Source organism: Anoplophora glabripennis, unplaced genomic scaffold (genome assembly GCF_000390285.2).
Source record: "Anoplophora glabripennis isolate ALB-LARVAE unplaced genomic scaffold, Agla_2.0 scaffold381, whole genome shotgun sequence".
Lineage (NCBI taxonomy): Eukaryota > Metazoa > Arthropoda > Insecta > Coleoptera > Cerambycidae > Anoplophora > Anoplophora glabripennis.
This window is the reverse complement of record NW_019416476.1, coordinates 259,749-279,504: the sequence shown is the minus strand read 5'-3', so window position 1 is coordinate 279,504 and position 19,756 is coordinate 259,749. Positions and strand designations below refer to the sequence as shown.

The 19,756-nt window shown below is 33.1% G+C and overlaps 1 protein-coding gene across 2 annotated transcripts in view; it reads left to right on the top strand.

Annotated features, from left to right (window-relative positions):
• The first annotated feature begins 6,043 nt into the window (after positions 1–6,043).
• LOC108909939 (D-2-hydroxyglutarate dehydrogenase, mitochondrial-like) overlaps positions 6,044–19,756 on the top strand; it is a 95,316-nt gene continuing 81,603 nt past the window's right edge. Inside the window, exon 1 of one of the 2 annotated variants that reach the window (XM_018714416.2) lies at positions 6,044–6,160. The gene's annotated coding sequence lies outside the window, so the exon portion shown is untranslated. Of the gene's footprint in view, positions 6,270–19,756 lie in introns of both variants that reach the window. The other variant, XM_018714414.2, reaches the window with a different exon arrangement.

Sequence of the window (19,756 nt, the reverse complement as noted above, 5' to 3'; positions counted from 1 at the left end):
CGAAGGAAAATGCGCTTATTCAATCTTAAATTGACGCTTACTAAAAAATCGTTCTGAAAGTTCAAAAGAGCATGCTGTTTCAGACAGTGGGGGCTCGGTCGATCGTTATAAAAAACCCGCGAACACCTAATGGAGATTATTAAGGATTGTAAACGGAAAATTCCGATAAATGGGAGCTAATCAGATCTGAAATAAATGAGATTTGATTAGTTACTGGAGTTGAAGAGAGTAGTTAAAGACTTTATTTCAATATGGATTATCTGCTTCGACAACGTCCAGAAAACAAAGCCCTCTCGATTTAGCTACTCTAATACCGACTGCCTAAACCTTTGTTTTTTGTAATTTGAAAATACATATAATCAAATATTTTATTAAATTATGAGCTGATTTTATCTGATAATTCACATAGGTACTTTATAGGTTTTTGTCACTTGGTTCAAATAACAAATAGATAATGATAATAAAATACTTTCATTCTACTTATAATTCGTGGAAAATATCGCAGGATACGGTTCTGATAGTATTTATCTTTATAAATCTACAGGGGGATTCAGAACTTATAAAAAGAAAAGAATTGAATGTACAGGAGCCTCTTCGAAATACAATTTTGTATAAAAAAATCGAAGAGCATTTAGAAAATGATTCAAAAATCACTTTTCTGTACGACACTGGAAACTGGTCCACTGTAAAACCTGACCTTGCGCAAGGCAAAGTATGCAGCATGAACGGACAAAAAATTGAAAGAATTTCTTTCTTGAGGAAAGAAATAAATAAAATTTTATAACACCTATTTTATATCAACAATTTCAACTGCTTTTGACCTGACGTTACAACTGTTCAAAATTTGGTCCACCAACATGTAAACACATTTGGGCCCGTCTTACCCAGTTTCTACGAACTAACACAAATGTTGTCTTGCTTCACGATAATATGTTGTCTTGCTTAATAAATTAAAACGATCTCCATCAAGCTGCTATATGTACACGTAAGCCATTTTTGACACTTGAAAAACTAATGTAAACACTATTCGGAATCACCTGGGGCCACGTGGAAAAAGAACGCATTGTGTACAGCGCAGAACGCGAATGGCGATAGAGACTACGGTAGTACAGCGATGTAAGGGTTGTAAATACTACAACTTCAATAACTTTTTTATATATTGACTCCATATTTCGTGACGCGACAATTTCCAATTTTTTTTGGGTAAGTTGTGAATCACTTTTATATCATATCTTATAGTGGCATATATATAACAATACTATTATCACTTTCAAAATCTGAACTGCTGGTTGACAAAGAAATATTTTTATTTTTAAGCACGTTTTATCATTTTCTAGAATCTTATAAAATTGAATGAATTGGCTAGAATTTGTAGATCCAATATCATTTGAAACAATGACATTGCACAGGTCCCTTCTCTTGTTTGTGATCGATTAGTTTTTTAATTGTATATCCGGACCCTGTGGAGCCTTTTACCTAGTAGCGTCCATTTAATCCGTGCTGATGTCTATTCCATCATTTACGGCACGCTAGAAATTCCATAAATTTAATTGTGACAAAAATAAATTTTAAAAAAATGTGAAAGTTATCTGGATTTTTGTTGGACGTGTTAATTGCGCATGTAAACACAAATATATATTGATAAAATTTAGGTGATGAAACAGGTTAAGCAATAAAGTAATAGTCATTTTACTACAAATACCATTTCTGCATAGTGTTGAAGAAAAGTATGCCTGTGGCGGCTCGTAATATTGAGATTAGGTGAAGCATATTTATTAATTGATTAAAAAAGAAAAGAAAAAGCGCCGCAGGCAAACATTTTCTAATTTTCAAGGTTAAACGGCTTTAAATGAATCTGGAAATTTTTAGTTGCATTTGCAATATGTATTACCAAAAAACTGACGTTCGCGAGGAGGATTTTATAAAAAATAGAAAAATCCTTTTTGTTTTCAATTTTCCATCTGGAAAATGGCGTTTCCAATAGAATAATATACTGGATCATACATAGCAAACATTTCTATAATTATTGATATAAAACAAATATTAACAAAGTACCGTTATAATTGTGAACTGGGCGACGTATCGTATAAACTGTTAAAAGGCAGGCGATGGGCGATGGCGATGCTGTTTCAATTTCCGCGTCACTCGTTCCCCCACACCGTAGTTTACTCACGTGTTGGCCGCCCCGTTGCCATGACAACCGCTGTAAACAACGCTACGAAGTAAAGCGGAATATAAATTGTTTTCGATCCGCGTCACTTGCTTACGCTATACGATGTATGTACGAGGTTGATGCTCGCCCTCAGCGAAGGCAATGTTTTTTTAGAAGGCGTTCACCGCGCAACTATTCTGTTTATTTCTGCGTATAATACAGACAAACACAATACATTTTCAATATAGAATTACATGTACCTAAATTATAAAATTTATATAAAATTAAAAATAACTTTAAATTGCACAACCAAACGGAAATTTTAGGTGAAGCGGTCCGTCACTTGCGTTACCTGGCGAGCCGCCACTGAAGTATGCAATTATTATTTCCTTTCTAGCAGAAATATACATGTATATTCTAATGACACAATATGCTAAAGCACACAATTCACTTTCATTAAAATGAGACGTTAGTAAATTTATTTTAATATAATTAGTAGTTACATAAATTATTTTTAAATATCTTAGTGACGCCACTGACTTTACACACAAATAAAAAATTAGTCAAATCATACTGTTTATTTATTCTTGTTCGAAATATCACGATATTTACTTAGGTATATTATTTCTCGTCATTTCAGATACCTATGTTATAAGAATTTTCTTATTACTATTTTGCCGAATTTATTCCGATCTCGATTCCAACCACAGACTCCAATCTTTTCGTACACACTGTATACAGTGCTTTTATAATTGGTATATCTTACTATTTTTATACGGGTTATCCGATTAATACCATTTGACATCTAGTGATAAAAGGATATCTATCCCGTTTGATAAAAGGAATAATTATATGTATTGTTGCCAGATTGCTATTTTTTCAGATATAACAGGAAACATTTTTTTAACTAAACATTCTATATATTTTTACTAATTGTATGCTTATAGCAAATTATTTTGGATATACATATCTCTCTTACTAAGTATTAGAGACAAACTTTAAATATATCTCGATAATCGTAAGAAAACGTTGTATAAATGTTCCACTATAAACAACAGTGGAAATATATAGGGTGCTCCATTTTTTTGCTTTCATTAATTAGGAGATGTCTTTTAATGAATAGATATCAAAATTTGACATTAATCAGACAATCCCTTATAAAAGTTATAGGGTTATAGGTTGTAGTTATAGACAATTAAAAAAAATTATAACATAATTTGTTTAAAGAACTAAAATTAATGTGGCGAAATTTTCAGTATCTTGAAATACATTTAAGATAAAAGTTATTAAAATACTGAAGTTCCTATGGTGTACAGGAGAACAAATTGTTTCACTTAAACCTATGTTTGGTAGATAAGATTGACTGACTGCTTTTGAAAAGATTTCGATAGGAAAAGTTATTTAAAATTTGCATACCGGGTAGATTTTTTAAAAGTCGGAACTTTGGAAGACGTTATAAATATTTTTACAAATTCTTGCAGCAGCTCACAAAAAATGTAAAATGTTTAGCTTAATTTTAATGGTGGATTCTACATCACAATTATCAAAACACAGCACTTCGTTTTTAATATATTAATTAGGTCAAAATTTACGTGGTATTACCATTTCTAATCAGTTAACCCTCAGTTAAAAAGTATTTTCAAACTTTTTCCACATTTAAAAATTCTTTCATTTTACTTATTCATTTTTATTTTTTGTAATGAACATATTGCCCACACAAAAATCAAAGATGTGAAAAATAACAATAAGTTTCTAAACATTTTTGCAATGTGTGATTTATTTATATTATTAAATCAAAACTCAAAAATCACTTAATACTACTATACAGGGTAGGAAAGTACCGATGGTCTACAGTGTAGGAAAGTACCGATGGTCTATCAGAAGTTACGTGAGAGCGATAAAGTTAGTTTTAGAAATCCATGTGATAGACAAGGATGGCTATAATGAAGGCGTCTAATAGTCAACGCCCATTTCGCCCTTCCACAAATAAGATCCACTTCTTATTTGTGGAAGGGCGAAATGGGCGTTGACTATTAGACGCCTTCATTATAGCCATCCTTGTCTATCACATGGATTTCTATGACTTACTTTATTGCTCTCACGTAACTTCTGATAGACCATCGGTACTTTCCTACACTGTATGTATACATACCGTGTTTGGAAACCTAGGAATTATTTTCTAAGGATAACCCTATTTGTCATATTAAACCATATGAAATAAAATAGTAAATACTTTGCAAAAAAATGGGAACATATTGAAAACTGCTGGAATCAAGAGGACATCATATTGTCAGTTAGGTGTTGGATGTCATCAAATGGGGTTGCAACTGTAGCGTAGTCTTTGATCGAGTATTACAAATCATGCAGCATTTGGTACATGACAAAGTGGAAAACGATAGTCGCGAATATATGTTCTGCAGCCGCAGCATTTTGTCTACATTCACCGTTTATCAGTAGTACATCAATTCATTCGCTGTTACCGTAATTATGCACCAATAGAATGAAATACTAACCCTTAACACTAACACTCCACTTCGACAATTTTACCAATACCTATTAGACTAATACCGAAACACTACTTATAATAATTCGAGCGGTAGATGTACGTCGTAACAAAAAAAACAGCCAACAAAACATTCCAAATATATTAATAAGTATTCAGTAGTCGGTGGTATTAAATAATAAATAAATGAATCAGTCTGAATGGACATTGCTTGATGAAGGAGCAAATAGTAAGTTATCAACAACCCGGCTAAAATATTTTGTCTATTTTTTTTTCTGCCATCGGCCTTTCTTTCACCAGGACCTATCACCCATTAAAAATAAAACTCAAATTTCATAAACACCCTGCATTTTCACGCTTTGTATTTCTTCCTAACTGACGGTTGATTGTATGTGAACACATTTGTAGAAAGACTTAAACGATCTGTCAACCTTTGGTATTCCCCTGGTGGACTTCGGTTGTGTAGGCCGAAGTGCCGGCGTTCAGGGTCAGTCAGGAGAGAAGCGGAGCCCGTTTTGATGCGGGTGAAACGTCGGTGGAGTGTATTGATCGGTGAGGAGGGCGGAAACCGACAGCCTTGCTCCACCGCGTGATTCGCCTCCAATGCCTACCTTCGGATGTTGTCAAATCTACTAAAAAATCACAAGATGTACCAATTTTCGTATGAACACATCGATAATCGATATATAGATAAGTAGCGTCGATAAGGGAATCCTTATCATTGAGGCTGTTGAACTTTGCGTTTGTATCAGACGATGCACCTAAGTGGTTATTTCAAATCTTTGATCTAAAGTAGAGAAATCAAGGTGTTGAACTAGTCGTATTGAACAGTAAGTGTTTAAAAATCAGCTTTATCAAATAATATCTCAATTGTTGCTGAAAGTTGCTTTTCACAGAAAACATAGTAATTTTATAGTCGAGATAAACCCAAAAATAAAAAAATAAAATAAATTACAGTAATCACACCCGTAATAAATCCACCTGCGAAAAAAGAGGTTAATTTCATTTAAACTTGAAATACTATTATAAGTGATTAGATTTTTATAATACAAAGAATAAGGCTAACATTTTAAAAACCAGATTAAATTGAGAGCAGAAATAAAATGTTTCTAAAATACAAAAATTAAGCACAAACAATTTATAAATTCATAACTAAATATTTTACAAATTGTAAATAAAGATATATTTAAATAAATACATTTCTCTATTTCATTTATTCCCTTCACAATTTCCTAACAGTTGTAATTAATTAAGATGCTTCGGTATAGTAGGTATAAAAATCTACATATTATGAAGTCAAGATAAGTCTACCGTACGAGACGTTATTTGAAAAAATCCGACAACGCCGGCGCTTGTCATAGGATAAACGTGCTCTGCCAGTGTCTACTAAATACAGTCTCGATACTCGAGAAACGTATATCTCATTTTGTTCCACTACGAACATGTATATTGATGCAATCCGAGGGACCGAGGAAACGTGATTGCAGAACCCGATAACTGTTTGTGTAAGTGGTGTTTTAGTAAGCAAAACTTTGTTGTTAACCCGATAGCACGTTTGTGATCGTTGTGAGGTTATGTTTTATGTTTGGAATAACCTTGGTCTAGGAGCGATGTGTGAGTATTTCGTTTCAGTTTTTACACTCGAGAAAGGGTAAATAAAGTGAAGCTAAACGACATTCTTGTATTGTTTTAATGTTTACTGTACGTGGATAAGTGGTATGCGTAGTCTGTACGGCAAATAATAAGCGCGCGGTAAATATCAAGACGATATGAAATTTCGTTGAAAGTTATTTATATAGGTACTTATGTATTTGTGTACTGTGGAGGCGCGTGACTTAAGAAAATATAAGCGTATGCGATAGGTTATTTTTGTATAAAAATTGGCCTGATCGGATTTTTCCCGCGCATTCTTTATTTAAATCAAAACACATTGAAAACGATATGTATTATTAATAGAAGAGCAACCCATCCAGGAATAGAAAAATAATTACCCTAATTATGCACATATTTATTTTTTTAATTACTACGTGCAAACACAATCATAGGAAAAGTAAAATATGATTTATTAATTAATTTTTCAAGAGGAATTTCATATTTTATCAATAAAAAATACAACTAAGCGTCGCTCTCCACATATACCTACTCTGTTTCTTATAGAAAACATACCTACTGTATATTTTTGGATATTATATCCGAATGCTTTCTTGGGATTACAGAGGTTTTCCTAGATCTATCCCTTTTATTAATGAAGATATGAGCAAGGGAACGTCATGTCTAAAGATTAACAATAATCTCTTCCAAACACATTACACTTAGGCACATTCTTATTATGGCCATTTTTCCCGGTATCAAAATAAAACCAAGAAATAAAAAATACAAATATTCAAACAATGCAGTTTTCTTTTATAAGAAAATCATTGATACTCTACAGGCTGTTACAAATTTGCTTCTCACTACAGGGATTTCGGAAACGGTAAGAGATACGAAGTAGCTTAATTGGGGGCAAAGTTGTATAATCAGGGGACCAACATTAAACCTCTAAAAATCAAGGCTAACATAATTAGTTTTCGAAATTTTTGAAAAAACAAATTTTGTATTTGTTTCATATTAGCCTTGTCTGAGGTGATATTGAAAAAAGAAGAACACTTTCTCATGGCAACTTTGTGTCCTCTATCAAATGGCATAATCAATTTTCATGTGTAATGTTTCGTTTCTCCAAGGCCATCATCAACTTCATTTTTTTAAATACGACCCTGGAAATTTTATAACATTTTTTGCAAACTTCATGACCCCCAATACTGTATTGTCTCATTCCAAATCAGATTCAAACGTTTTGTCTCGAAAAATGTATTCGTTCCAAAGTATCTATTTTTTTAGATTTCTATGTTTCTTGAATTCTCGTACACTCTAAGTGCTTTAGACTCTTTGAAATGCACCTAGTGATTTAAACTATTACCATCACACGTTACAATAAAACATTATTAGAATTTTAATCTCGTGTCCATAATTATTTCTAGATTTCTCGAGTGCTCAAAATTCAAACAAATTTCGATCTAATTTTTTTTCAGGATATTCATACAAAAACATCTGACATGCTCCTTTACAGTTGCGCTTACAGGTATAATAAATTCCGATTATATTAGGCTTATAACTTCATTTTCAACATTTGCCAAAACGGAAACTTTTTGAACATTGATTAAAATACTTAATTAATATTCATTTGGAGTTTTGGTTGTTCATATACATTTTTAAGAATTAATTTGTCATAATTAAATTAAAATTGTAATAATTGTAGGTGAATTTTACAGGGTTTAACGACACTTAGAGTGTACGATAATTCAATAAACATAGAAATCTGAATAAAAAATTTAGATAAAGAAACGAATTGAAAATGAATTTTTTGAGACAATACGTCTGAATCTGGTTTGGACTGAGGCAGTACAGTATTGGGGGTCAAGAAGGCTTGCGAAAAATGTAATAAAATTTCCAGGGTCGTATTTAAAAAATAAAGTTGATGATGGTTCTGGAAAGACGAAACGTTACATATAAAAATTGATTATGTCATCCGATAAAGGGCAAAAAGTTGCCATGAAAAAGTGTTCTTCTTTTTTCAGTTCACCGCAAACAAGGCTGATATGAAACAAAAACGGATTTCCAAAATTTCGTTTTTTTTTTCAAATATTTCGAAAACTAATCATGTCAACCATGATTTTTTAGAAGCATTATGATGATTATGCAACTTTGCTCCCATTTAATCTTCGTATCTCTTACCGTTTTCGAGATCCCAGTAGTGAGAAGTGAATTTGTAACAGCTTGTATAATAGCACAGGTCAACAACGGTCAAGAAGTAGACACACTAATATGCATTCTCGAAGGATTTTGGTGTGCTGAATTCGAATCTGCCTGCAGAATTGCTCTATCACGTCAGTTTTTTGAGATATCCTAACCTAAATGTGCAAAAAACACTATTTTTCGACATATTTGAGGTTATATGCCATCTATTCTTTTTCAAAAACATACATATAAATTAAAAGTACAAGGCTCCCTCCTTCGAATGCCGTTGAGTTTGCTCAAATATCTTTTTTTTTTCGTTGAGATATCACATGTTGAAATTTCCAAGTTTATCAGGTTCTTAATATGCGAAAATCTACAAATATGACGAAAAATAGTGTTTTTAGCACTTTTAGGTCAGGATATCTCAAAAACCTGACGTGATAGAGCAATTCTGCTGCCAGATTCGTATTCAGCGCACCTAGATCCTTCGGAAATATATATTCAAGTTTCTGCTTCCAAAAAAAAATTAAATTTTGTTGGTCTGTGTAGTCAGACAACCAACTTTAGCAATCAAAATACAGATGTCAGCTATAAAATTCATATCACCCTTGTTCGTAGTATTAATAAGGATAAGAAAGATTTCGTAGGAGGTATATCCAAAATAATAAAAAACGCATTAAAATAAGAAGGAATTATCTGTTAATTGTCAAAAATTTAAGAATTATAAGTCTGAAAATAAAACCAAAAAAAAACGAATTAAAATAGGAAGNATTGCAGATCAGAAACTTCATACTCAGAAACCTTCAATACATACGAACTCAAACTCACAAACTCCAAAACCACAAATCCACAAACCCCAAACCCACAATCCCTAAACCCACAAACCCCAATCCCACAAAACCCGAACTTAAAAACTCCAAGCTTACAAACCTCAAGCCCACCGACTCCAAACCCACAAACCGTATGGGTATGAAATTTCTGAATTGCAATCGACTGCTTGGATGTGTAAGGGATCCTTAGTAGATTTTCGCGTATTAAGAAACTGAGAAACTTAAAAATTTCAACATGTGATATCTTAACGAAAAAAAAGATACTCAACGGCATTCGAAGGAGGGAGCCTTGTACTTTTAGATTCAATGTATTAGTTTTTTGAAAAAGAGTAGACGGCATTACTACATAACCTCAAATATGACGAAAAATAGTGTTTTTAGCACTTTAGGTCAGGATATCTCAAAAACCTGACGTGATAGAGCAATTCTGCTGCCAGATTCGTATTCAACGCACCTAGATCCTTCGGAAATATATATTCAAGTTTCTGCTTCCAAAAAAAATTAAATTTTGTTGGTCTGTGTAGTCAGACAACCAACTTTAGCAATCAAAATACAGATGTCAGCTATAAAATTCATATCACCCTTGTTCGTAGTATTAATAAGGATAAGAAAGATTTCGTAGGAGGTATATCCAAAATAATAAAAAACGCATTAAAATAAGAAGGAATTATCTGTTAATTGTCAAAAATTTAAGAATTATAAGTCTGAAAATAAAACCAAAAAAAAACGAATTAAAATAGGAAGATAGCTTTGGAAATAGCTGCTAGTTATCAAAATTTAAAAAACAATATTAGAATTAAAAATGAACCAAAAATTTTAGACAGAAATACCCACATAAAAATGCAGTTTTGTCTTAAAAGAATGTTAATGTCCAAAATAACTCAAATGAAAAAGTTATCAAGAAGGCAGTTTTTTTGGAAGTAGATATTAATTATCAAATCCTAAAAAACTGTAACACAATTTGAAAATAAATCCAAGAATTAAAGAAGAAACAAACAATGCAATTCTTCTCGTTTAACAATACGAGTTACCTAGGTACAATGTAGTACGTCCAGAGTAACTCAAATGAAGAATGAATTACAAAAAATAAGGAGAAAGCCTTGGAGGTAACTGTTAATAATCTGAAGAAAAGCTGAAGTTTGAAAATAAAAAGAATTTGAAAAACAAAATATCTTTCGTGGAGTTTTCTTTAGAGAGAATCCAGATACCAGAACATCTATTTATTTTCAATAATTTTTGCTTTGCTGAATATATTATTTAGGCAATACTTGGAAAAGACAGCTGAAATTTTCATGTTCCTCGAATTAAGAAATGGCGCCTTTCTGAAGCAGAATATACCTACGACCTGATTACTTTCCGTTAATTTTACGAATGTGACCTTTAAGGTGAATAAGGAGATATATTTCTTTTTTTTATTTTTTGTATAAAGTGGCAGATTTATTTAATTACTTTCACTCCCATTTACGACCGCGATCCCGAGAGAAGAAACTTTCAAGGACATCAAAGTAAATCTGAAATGGCGAAAGGGTTTCCTTTTGAAGTGGAAAAGTCATTACGAAGTCGCAGTAGACACAAGTAAATTACCGAGAACCGAGAACTGCCACCCGATGCAAATTAGGGTCAACGATCTCGAAAATCACAGAGAGCCGACCGCCCGGCGGACAGGGAGGGGTGGGGAAGCCACGGTTTGATCGTCACTTCTTACTTTCAAGTTTCAAGGCTACCTCGGATGACCTACTTTCCCGCGTAAACAGTAGCGCAAAAAATATTGGCCCCGCTAGAGTTGTCTCGCTTCTTATTAACTTTTATGACTCTGTTTTGAGGAAGTCCCCAGTTAGGATTTTTGATGCTAATGAGTGACATTTATGTTAATGATTAAATACAGAAGTAGGTAGCAGAGAGGGAAATATTATATTAACATTGGAATACTTGATATTTGCACCAAAATTAAAATATGTATCCACATAAATGTAATATACAGGGTGTCCTGTAAGGAATGTAACATACTTCAAAAGAAGCTTCTTTGGGTGTAAATAAACAGATTTAGAATACCTACCTATTTACCATGATGCAATTTTGCTTCTTTATAAACTTATTGGCCTTTAACATTTGACATTTATTTTTTTGATAGCCGAATATAAAATGAGTTTATTTTTTTATATAAAACAGAAAGATCGTTAAGAATACCTGAAACTGTTTGTTTTCTTGCCATATTTTTTTTTACCCGTGGAAAATTTCAAAATTTGTTACATGTCATTAAAATACGTCGTTTTATTGAATTCATCAGTTACCAACCACCAGTTACCAGTTACCATCAGAGTATTTGGGGAAGTCTATTTAACCGTCACTCTTTTGTAAAATTTGCCACTAAATTAAATAGTTTTTACGGTTTTATATACTATTACACAGCATTACCTATTGCATTTCTGGCTTTGAAGCAATACATTACTAAGAAGCCGAAAGAACAATGTACAATTGGAGAATTTAAGTGTATCCATGAATTCAAGAATTTTGTAATATAAAGGAAAAGTTTCATTCATAAAAAATTCTGAAGTTGGTATTACATAAATACTAATGTCAGAAAATAAATCCACTAATTGTAAAAATGTCCGTTATGAAAAAATATACAGGGTGGTCACTAAGGTCGGCGCGGCGGGGTGCAATATTAGGGAAAGTACCTATAGGCCCTAGAACTTCGGAGAAAAAAAATTGATTAATAATTCGACCAATAGAAATCGCTGGAAAATAGTTTTCAAGTTCGTAGCTCGGCCGCTAGGGGGTGCAATATACATACCAAGACATAGAGTTGAATTTTTCTCAGAAATGTTTCCTATTCAGGTATTCAGGTAATAGTACAAATATGGATAGCTGGATTCATTGCGCATAACTTTTGTTATTGAGATTTGTTCCATCTTTCGACAGAAAGGGTGTGGGAAGTTCCTAATGTCTGATCAGAAAAATGCATTTTCTTAAGGATTGGCTCATTTTTAAATGCAATGCTATAGTTTTCTTTACATAACTGAATTCAGCACAAAAAATTGATGAATATAGTATAAGTTTAAAATTTCTAACGAAAGTGTTCTTTATTTATTGGCGATATTTATCCAAGTTTACGTTGTTTCACGTTCTCTTAAAAAAGTGAAAATTTTTATAGGATAGTTTGAAGAGCATGTATGTATGTATGTATGTATGTATGTCGGAGGGTGGTGGAATTGTTTTTTCCACCGCGGCACTTAAGCCTTACTAGGCCCCTTGTACACCTTCCTTCATTACTCGAGCACTTTTCTTCAAACCATCCTAATTACTACACGGGTGGCTTGGTGGCAAAGTCTCGTACAGTTTATGTATGATAGCATGGTCTTGAGTTACAGAGATTTTCTTTGCTCTGTTCTCATTACCATTTATCGGGGACCACACGCATGGGGAAGGTGTTGCGCGACCCAAGTCTCTGGTAGGCTGCCACAGCCACGTCCCCGAGCCTGCCTTAGGTCACCCATCCAAATTCCAGCCTGCGTCCGTGATGCTTACCTCGGCAGATCGAAATCCACCGGCTAAGACGCCCGGCTAGGCGGTCCCCCTGTTTGAAGAACATAAAAATAGCCAAAAAGGAAAACTATTCCCAGCGATTAGATCCTTGGTCGAATTATTAAACAAATTTTTTTCCGGAAATTCTAGGGCCTATAATTTTCCTAATATCATACCTCGCCTTAATGGAACACCCTGTATATACTTATTTAATGAATGTTGATATTATGCCCTTAATATGAAAGGTTACTGTCGAAGTTACTACAGAGCCTTCATAAATGTTTACAAGCCACGTGATCGATCTTAGGCAACCCAACGTTGCACGACTAGTACTGGTAACGAAAATTCCCTGAATCTTGGCTTCACCAATATTAATGATTTGTTTACAATGAACCATGACAAACCATTACGACTACGCTCGAAATAATGCGATCGCTGATTGGTTGGATAGAATCTCGTGAAAAACCAATCACAGCCGGAGAAACGGAAAGTTGTATTTAAAATTATTATTCCAAACAACGTGGCTTATAATCATTTATGAAGTCTCTGTACCTACAATTAACCATTTACGTAAAAATATGATGTGACCAATAGCAGCCAATTTTTTTTTCAATATAATGGTTTAACAGTTGAAGCGAAAATATATGTTACCGTTGTACCGGTGTACAATAGATACAATAGTCATTTACAAATTATATAAAACAATGCGATTCAGTATTTGAGGATGAGACAGGAAGAATCAGTTTGAGGATGTAGTCAGACTTTCAGGGAGGTAAATACACATGGTAAACAATCAAGGAAATATTTATATGAACTAGGAAAAATATATATGCGAAATTCTTAGATACCTTGATACTCCTATGTTAAACTAACAGAATCCACATCAACACATCTATGCAGCAATATGAATGGTAACATCTAGGAAAACCAATAAATTACTAATACTCGTAATACTCTATTTTATTTACGATTACGGGAATAACATAAATCAACCCTACTTTCAAGTACTGTTTACGATGAAATAGGTATAGATATTACTGGAAAATGTGGTTTTATCTTATATCGTTAAAGTTACATCATACTCCTTGTCGATGATAACGAACTAAAAAATACCTAATTTACTGATGCATACTTATCTACTTATTAATTACTTAATTACTTAAACCATTTTTATCCATAATTAGTTAAACCTGATAATGATAATACTTCAGTGCAAGGCATTATCCCATTAATGTCTACTATTTGAGAATTGCTATTGGGAGGAATTTTTTAGGTCTGTTCTCAATGAACCAAAGATAACATTCGACATTTTCTACTAGACACATTACAAAAATGACGATTACCTGCTGTAAAGGTCTGTTACAAGTATTGGTTTTCTATGCTCTTGAGGCTGCCGTTTCTTAATTTTCCTATTAATTATGAACACTAATAAAAGGACGCCATACGACGGCAATTCATCAGACGTAAACATCAATTACACCGAAACCTTACGTCAATTCGAAAATTATCGACCAAGCAGGTTGGCCTGGCAAAGGACTCGCGCAAATACTGCCCCATACAAAAGAAACAACAAGGTCATATAAAGAAGAAAAATGGTGTGCAGTTAGTTTTTAACAGTCTGACGGGTTTGTTATGGGCAACGTTCAGGTAGAATTTTAAGAAATTCGGGCCGGTTTCTATGCCTCCCTTCCGTTACTTTGGACTTGTTATATCTGACATGTGATAATAACTGTTAATGTTGTTGTTCTTTGTGAAATGTTTTACAGTATTGGTAGGTAGGTGTCTTGAAAAAAACTGCTGAATAAATTGAATAATCGAAGGGGTTAGACCAAATGTGATTAAACTGAAAGTGATATTTTTACTCACTACAGATAAGCCGTTGGATCTTTACGTTCATGTCATCAAGCATTCATTTCCAATAAATAAAGATAACCTGCAGAAAATAAACGTTGTTTAAAAAAGAAAAATGACAATTTAAGAAACGGAAAAAATAATTTTTTTAATAACTACAAAAACAGTACATCCAAGCTACAGAAAAATATGAAAATTTGCATGAACATCAATTTGATAATTTCCCTAACAATTGTAATCATTTAATAGAACTTGTAGGGGCTGATGTGAAAAGTATATTGATGTGAGAAAAATCATGAAGTCAAAATATTTATTTCAGTAAAATCTACGAAAAGACAAATATTAAATAAACTAACATTATTTAAAGGACAATAAATGTATTATTTTCTGAATTCCAAACTTGAAAAATGAATATTTGTCATAAATGTAAAAATATTGCCTAATCAGGACCTGTTCAAAGTATGTGCGGTCAGATTACCTCGCACACTCCACTTCCCCGCAATTTGCATTCACTGGTACCCGTGAATTAGAATACAGCCAGTCTAGGTGGTCTATGATCAAAACCAAACAAACTTAATTTCGATTTACTGAAACAATCACGTAACTCACAGAAAATCCATCTGTGACAACAAATCAAATATAGTCTGTCTGTTTCTCATTCATCAGGGACATTAATGCCCGTTTGCACCGTTTAAAATTTAAGCCAAGTTAAACTGAACTTGGTTTAATTTTAAAACTAGGTTTTAATAATCAGCTTTTGCAGGAAAATGCATCAGGAAATTGAAAATATCCGCTCTTATTTATTTTATCCCTAAATGTTCCTAATTACAAAATTTTCTTATGTAGAAAATTTTCTAACCCTCCTGTCCTACACTTTTATGTCTATTCTTTCCGAAATAGTACAAAAGTAACAATTTATTATACCAGTAATGAAAGATTTTTGTGAGGTAAGCAAAATTGGTTTTTTGCTCTCATAGAACGTTATTCCAATTTCAATTTCTCGAAATATGAAATGTTTTAAGATATTATTTTATTTAATAAACCAGCTAGTGTAAGTTGTTTAAATGCAGTAGTTTTTTGTGTAGCATAGTTGTCGAAATTCTTAAGTAGTAGATATTGTGATACCAGACATCATCACCAACTTTTATCCATGACAGTATAGTCTTTCCGATATCAATTGAATAACCAACAGATTGACAGTATGTACCAGGTTCGGTTGCTGACGCAGCAACTCAGCACTGAAATATTTGAAACACTTGTTCCCATATTTATTTAGCCATATCCATATACAGGTCTGGTCGAACTAAACGTGGAGGTGGTATAAATGTATACGACCAGTTGAAGAATGCGAGCGCGGGAAAAGGAAAACGATAACTCACAGCAGTGGTTGATAAATTGCCCAGCAGTGCAGTACAGCAATGCGGAATTTGGTGTGATTTAGGTAATTTCAATTTATTATAGGCACTTTCTTTCAATCATTCATATTACAATTGCGAAAGGGAGAAATAAGAGGGATATTTTGTTTACTAATATTATCACAACATGGCATTTTGGAGACCTTTTGAAACGGAACAAAACGAAATTTACCACCAATATAATAAAATTGTTTGAGGATATTTTAAATATGTTGTTGGCCAAATGAACATATAATAGAAATTTTCTACACATTATATACAAATTATTATAATTTTTTACCTTTAGCAGAAAACTTTTTTAGGGACGCCTATGAAACTCATTAAATTTGATTGCTCGTTTTTTTATACATGTTCAACTGACTCCGGAAAGACTATACTTGCCAAAATTCAAATCATACGTATAGGCATCGTGAACATACCATACAAATTTTCAGCAGATCTTTTTTTCATAATTACTATATATATATATATTAATTATCAACATTTACATATAAATTTTAAGTTTTAAGAGTACGTATTCTGGTATCACTATTGTAAGTACCTACTAGGTAGATACCCATCTTCAGAGTCATTTACAAATTTAAGATAAGACAATTCAGTAACTGAGTAATTCGAAAATTAGCTAGAATAACAATGATGCAATGACATACGTGGAAGAGAACCCTTTAGTCGACAGAGTTTTTGGGAAGTATATGGAAAACAGTCTAGGAAATATTTTTAAACAAAACAGGAAAAATTTAATTTCAAAATTCGTATACACCTTGATTCTAATATCTTAAATTAAATAGAGTCTAAATCATAACACAATTAACTAAAAACAGTAATAAAAATGGCAACATTTTTTAACATGCGTATTTGACTTCATATTATGACGAGGAGAGAATAAGGCAGTATTCAGGGATGTTGTACCGATATTCAGATCTAACTCTGACTAGTTTAGATTTAGATATTCCTTAAAACCTTGTTGAGCCACGTATATAACCAGATTCTTTGAAAACAACGAACTACGGATCTTAATTAACATACCTACCTCAATCTGAGGTCCCTAAAGGAATTATTTTCTATGATTTTAGAGGCATCAAAGATAATAATTATGAAATATTTTAATGCTTATAGCTTAATTGTCGCTTTAACATTGAAATATCAAGGTGTACATCGTTAGTGGGTCCTATTTACGTTGATTCTGCATCGATACGTATAACGATGTAGGTATCAACATGTGCCTCTAAAATTTGTACCAATTTAGGACGCCACACCGAAATTGGATTTATAATAGCAATATTTAAATTTGCAAAGAAAAAAGGTGTCACATATATGGCCAGGAAAAAAACTATTGCACTATTTTAATCGAAATTGACGGTACCAGCTGATAGAATGGCAGTAAGACAGTTATATACAAGTTGAGATTGGTATCTTTTGCAATATATTATCGTGTAGGGAGTTTTTAGAATTATAAGACCTTTTGATTCAATCTTAGTGAAAAATCATTTCTGTAATTGGCATAGCCCCCAGCCTTATTGTATGTTTCCTCTGTGGAGAAGGAACAAAGTGCGTGGCAACTGACAAGCAGAACAGCGTGCACCAGAAACCGGTGCATACAAAATTTTATTTAAAACTGCACGGCGGCTTTGTACACCAGATATCTGATGCTCGAAATCACAGGAAGTAGCTCCCTAACACAAAAAACAATTGTGCGAAATAAGCGGAAGTACTTGTTGCACTGAATTCGCTGAGTGTACAAAACGTGTTAAGCAGGGAAGCGATTGTCTTGGTAATTGACCACGGAGCACGGCAAGTTTCTGTAAATCATTGGCGTATCTTGTTAATTATTCACTTGCAAGTTCCATTGGTAAAATTATGATGACTGTTCTAACTTTGTATCCATCTAATTTATTTTTTTCTACTGATATTGTATACTACGTCCAGCATTGAATTACGTCATCAATATCCAGTAAACGGTTACAGATTAGTAGGTCGCGCTTTGCCAGTAGGTACAAAATAACGCTATGTGCCAGTATGCACTGAGTACTTCATACGTCTTTGCTTATTAAAGTCTTGATCAGCATTGAATTATACCTGCAATATCTAGCAAACAGCTAAGATCATCCATTAGTAGAACCAATATTTCGTATTATATCTCTGCCATACTCATACCATGTCTGTAGAAAGATATTAAACCTACATCATCCGTTGGTCGTCTCACCGATGGCATACTGAAACAGCTAATAAGATCGAAACCAGTATATGTGTGGTGGTTTTACTAACGAATATTTCTTGCTGTTTATGCTGGTCGGGGCGATAGTAGGCAGAGTAGTTGTTTCCCACAATATAGCACCTGCAAATTAAGAGGTCGTTATCTACCAGTTAGGCAACTGAAGGAAGTGCAATACATTTTATATGTTACATCTCACCAAAACGTTCCATCTAGATAGACAACAAATGCGTTCTATTTTCATAACTCTTGTCTCATAAACCATTCGCGTTTGGATACTAACCCCCAAAAAATGCGTCTGGGTGAATGATTCTACAAGATCGCAATATTGCAATAACGCGCCTTATACTGAATCTATTCGAGGTCCATACGTATAGTTCTTCCGAAGTCAGTTGAACATGCTTAAAAAAAACGAGTAATCAAATTTAATGAGTTTCATGGGCGTCCCTAAAAAAGTTTTCTGCTAAAGGTAGAAAATTTGTATATAATATGTTGAAAATTTCTATTATTTGTTCATTTGACCAACAACATATTTTAATTATTTATGTTCTCAAACTATTTTATTATATTGATGATAAATTTCGTTTTGTTCCGTTTCAAAAGATCTCCAAAATGCCATGTAATAATATTAGTAAACCAAATATCCCTCTTATTTTTCCCTTTCGCAATTGTAATATGAATGATTATAATAAATTAAAATTATCTGAATCACACCAAATTCCGCATTACCGCACTGCACTGCCAGGCGACTTGTCGACAACTGAATTTTATGACAATGGACCAGAGCAACAGTGCGTATTGCTCTTTTCCCGCACGCTCCTTCTTCAACTGATTGTATACATTTCTACCACCTGCACATTTCGTTCGACCAGACCTGTATATGGGTATGGCTAAATAAATGTGGGAACAAGTTTTTCAAATATTTCAATGCCGAGTTGCTGCTTAGCGACCGTGCCTGGTACATACCTTGAAGTTATTGGTTCTTCAATTGACTTCGGAAAAACTATACTTACAGAATGTAGTTATGGGACATATACAGGGCGTTTCTGAAATAAGTGCGTTCCTTGAAAAGAGTGATAGAGGGAAAAACTTTTATTGTTGCTTATTTGCGTGCCTTGTGTCACCCTTTTCAAAGAACGCACTTATTTCAGAAACACCCTGTATAACTAGACAAAGTGAAATGTTTTAAAGCAAATAATACGTAGATTTCTTCCTATTTTAAAAGGTTTCGTATTACTACATCTTTAATATTTTTTCCAAAGTAATTAGCTATAATAGGCTTATTTGTGGATGACATTTATAACCAATAACTAGTGACATTTGTCTATGTAACGTAGGTATCACATATTTTTGTTTCAATTTATGTCTAAGTAAGTAACTGTTTGTTGGTTTCCTTCTATACTAAAACATAATACGTTCTAATATTATGAACTTGATATTCTAATCGAATGTTTGATTGAGACAAGGTAAAACTTTAGTAGAAATTAATGAACT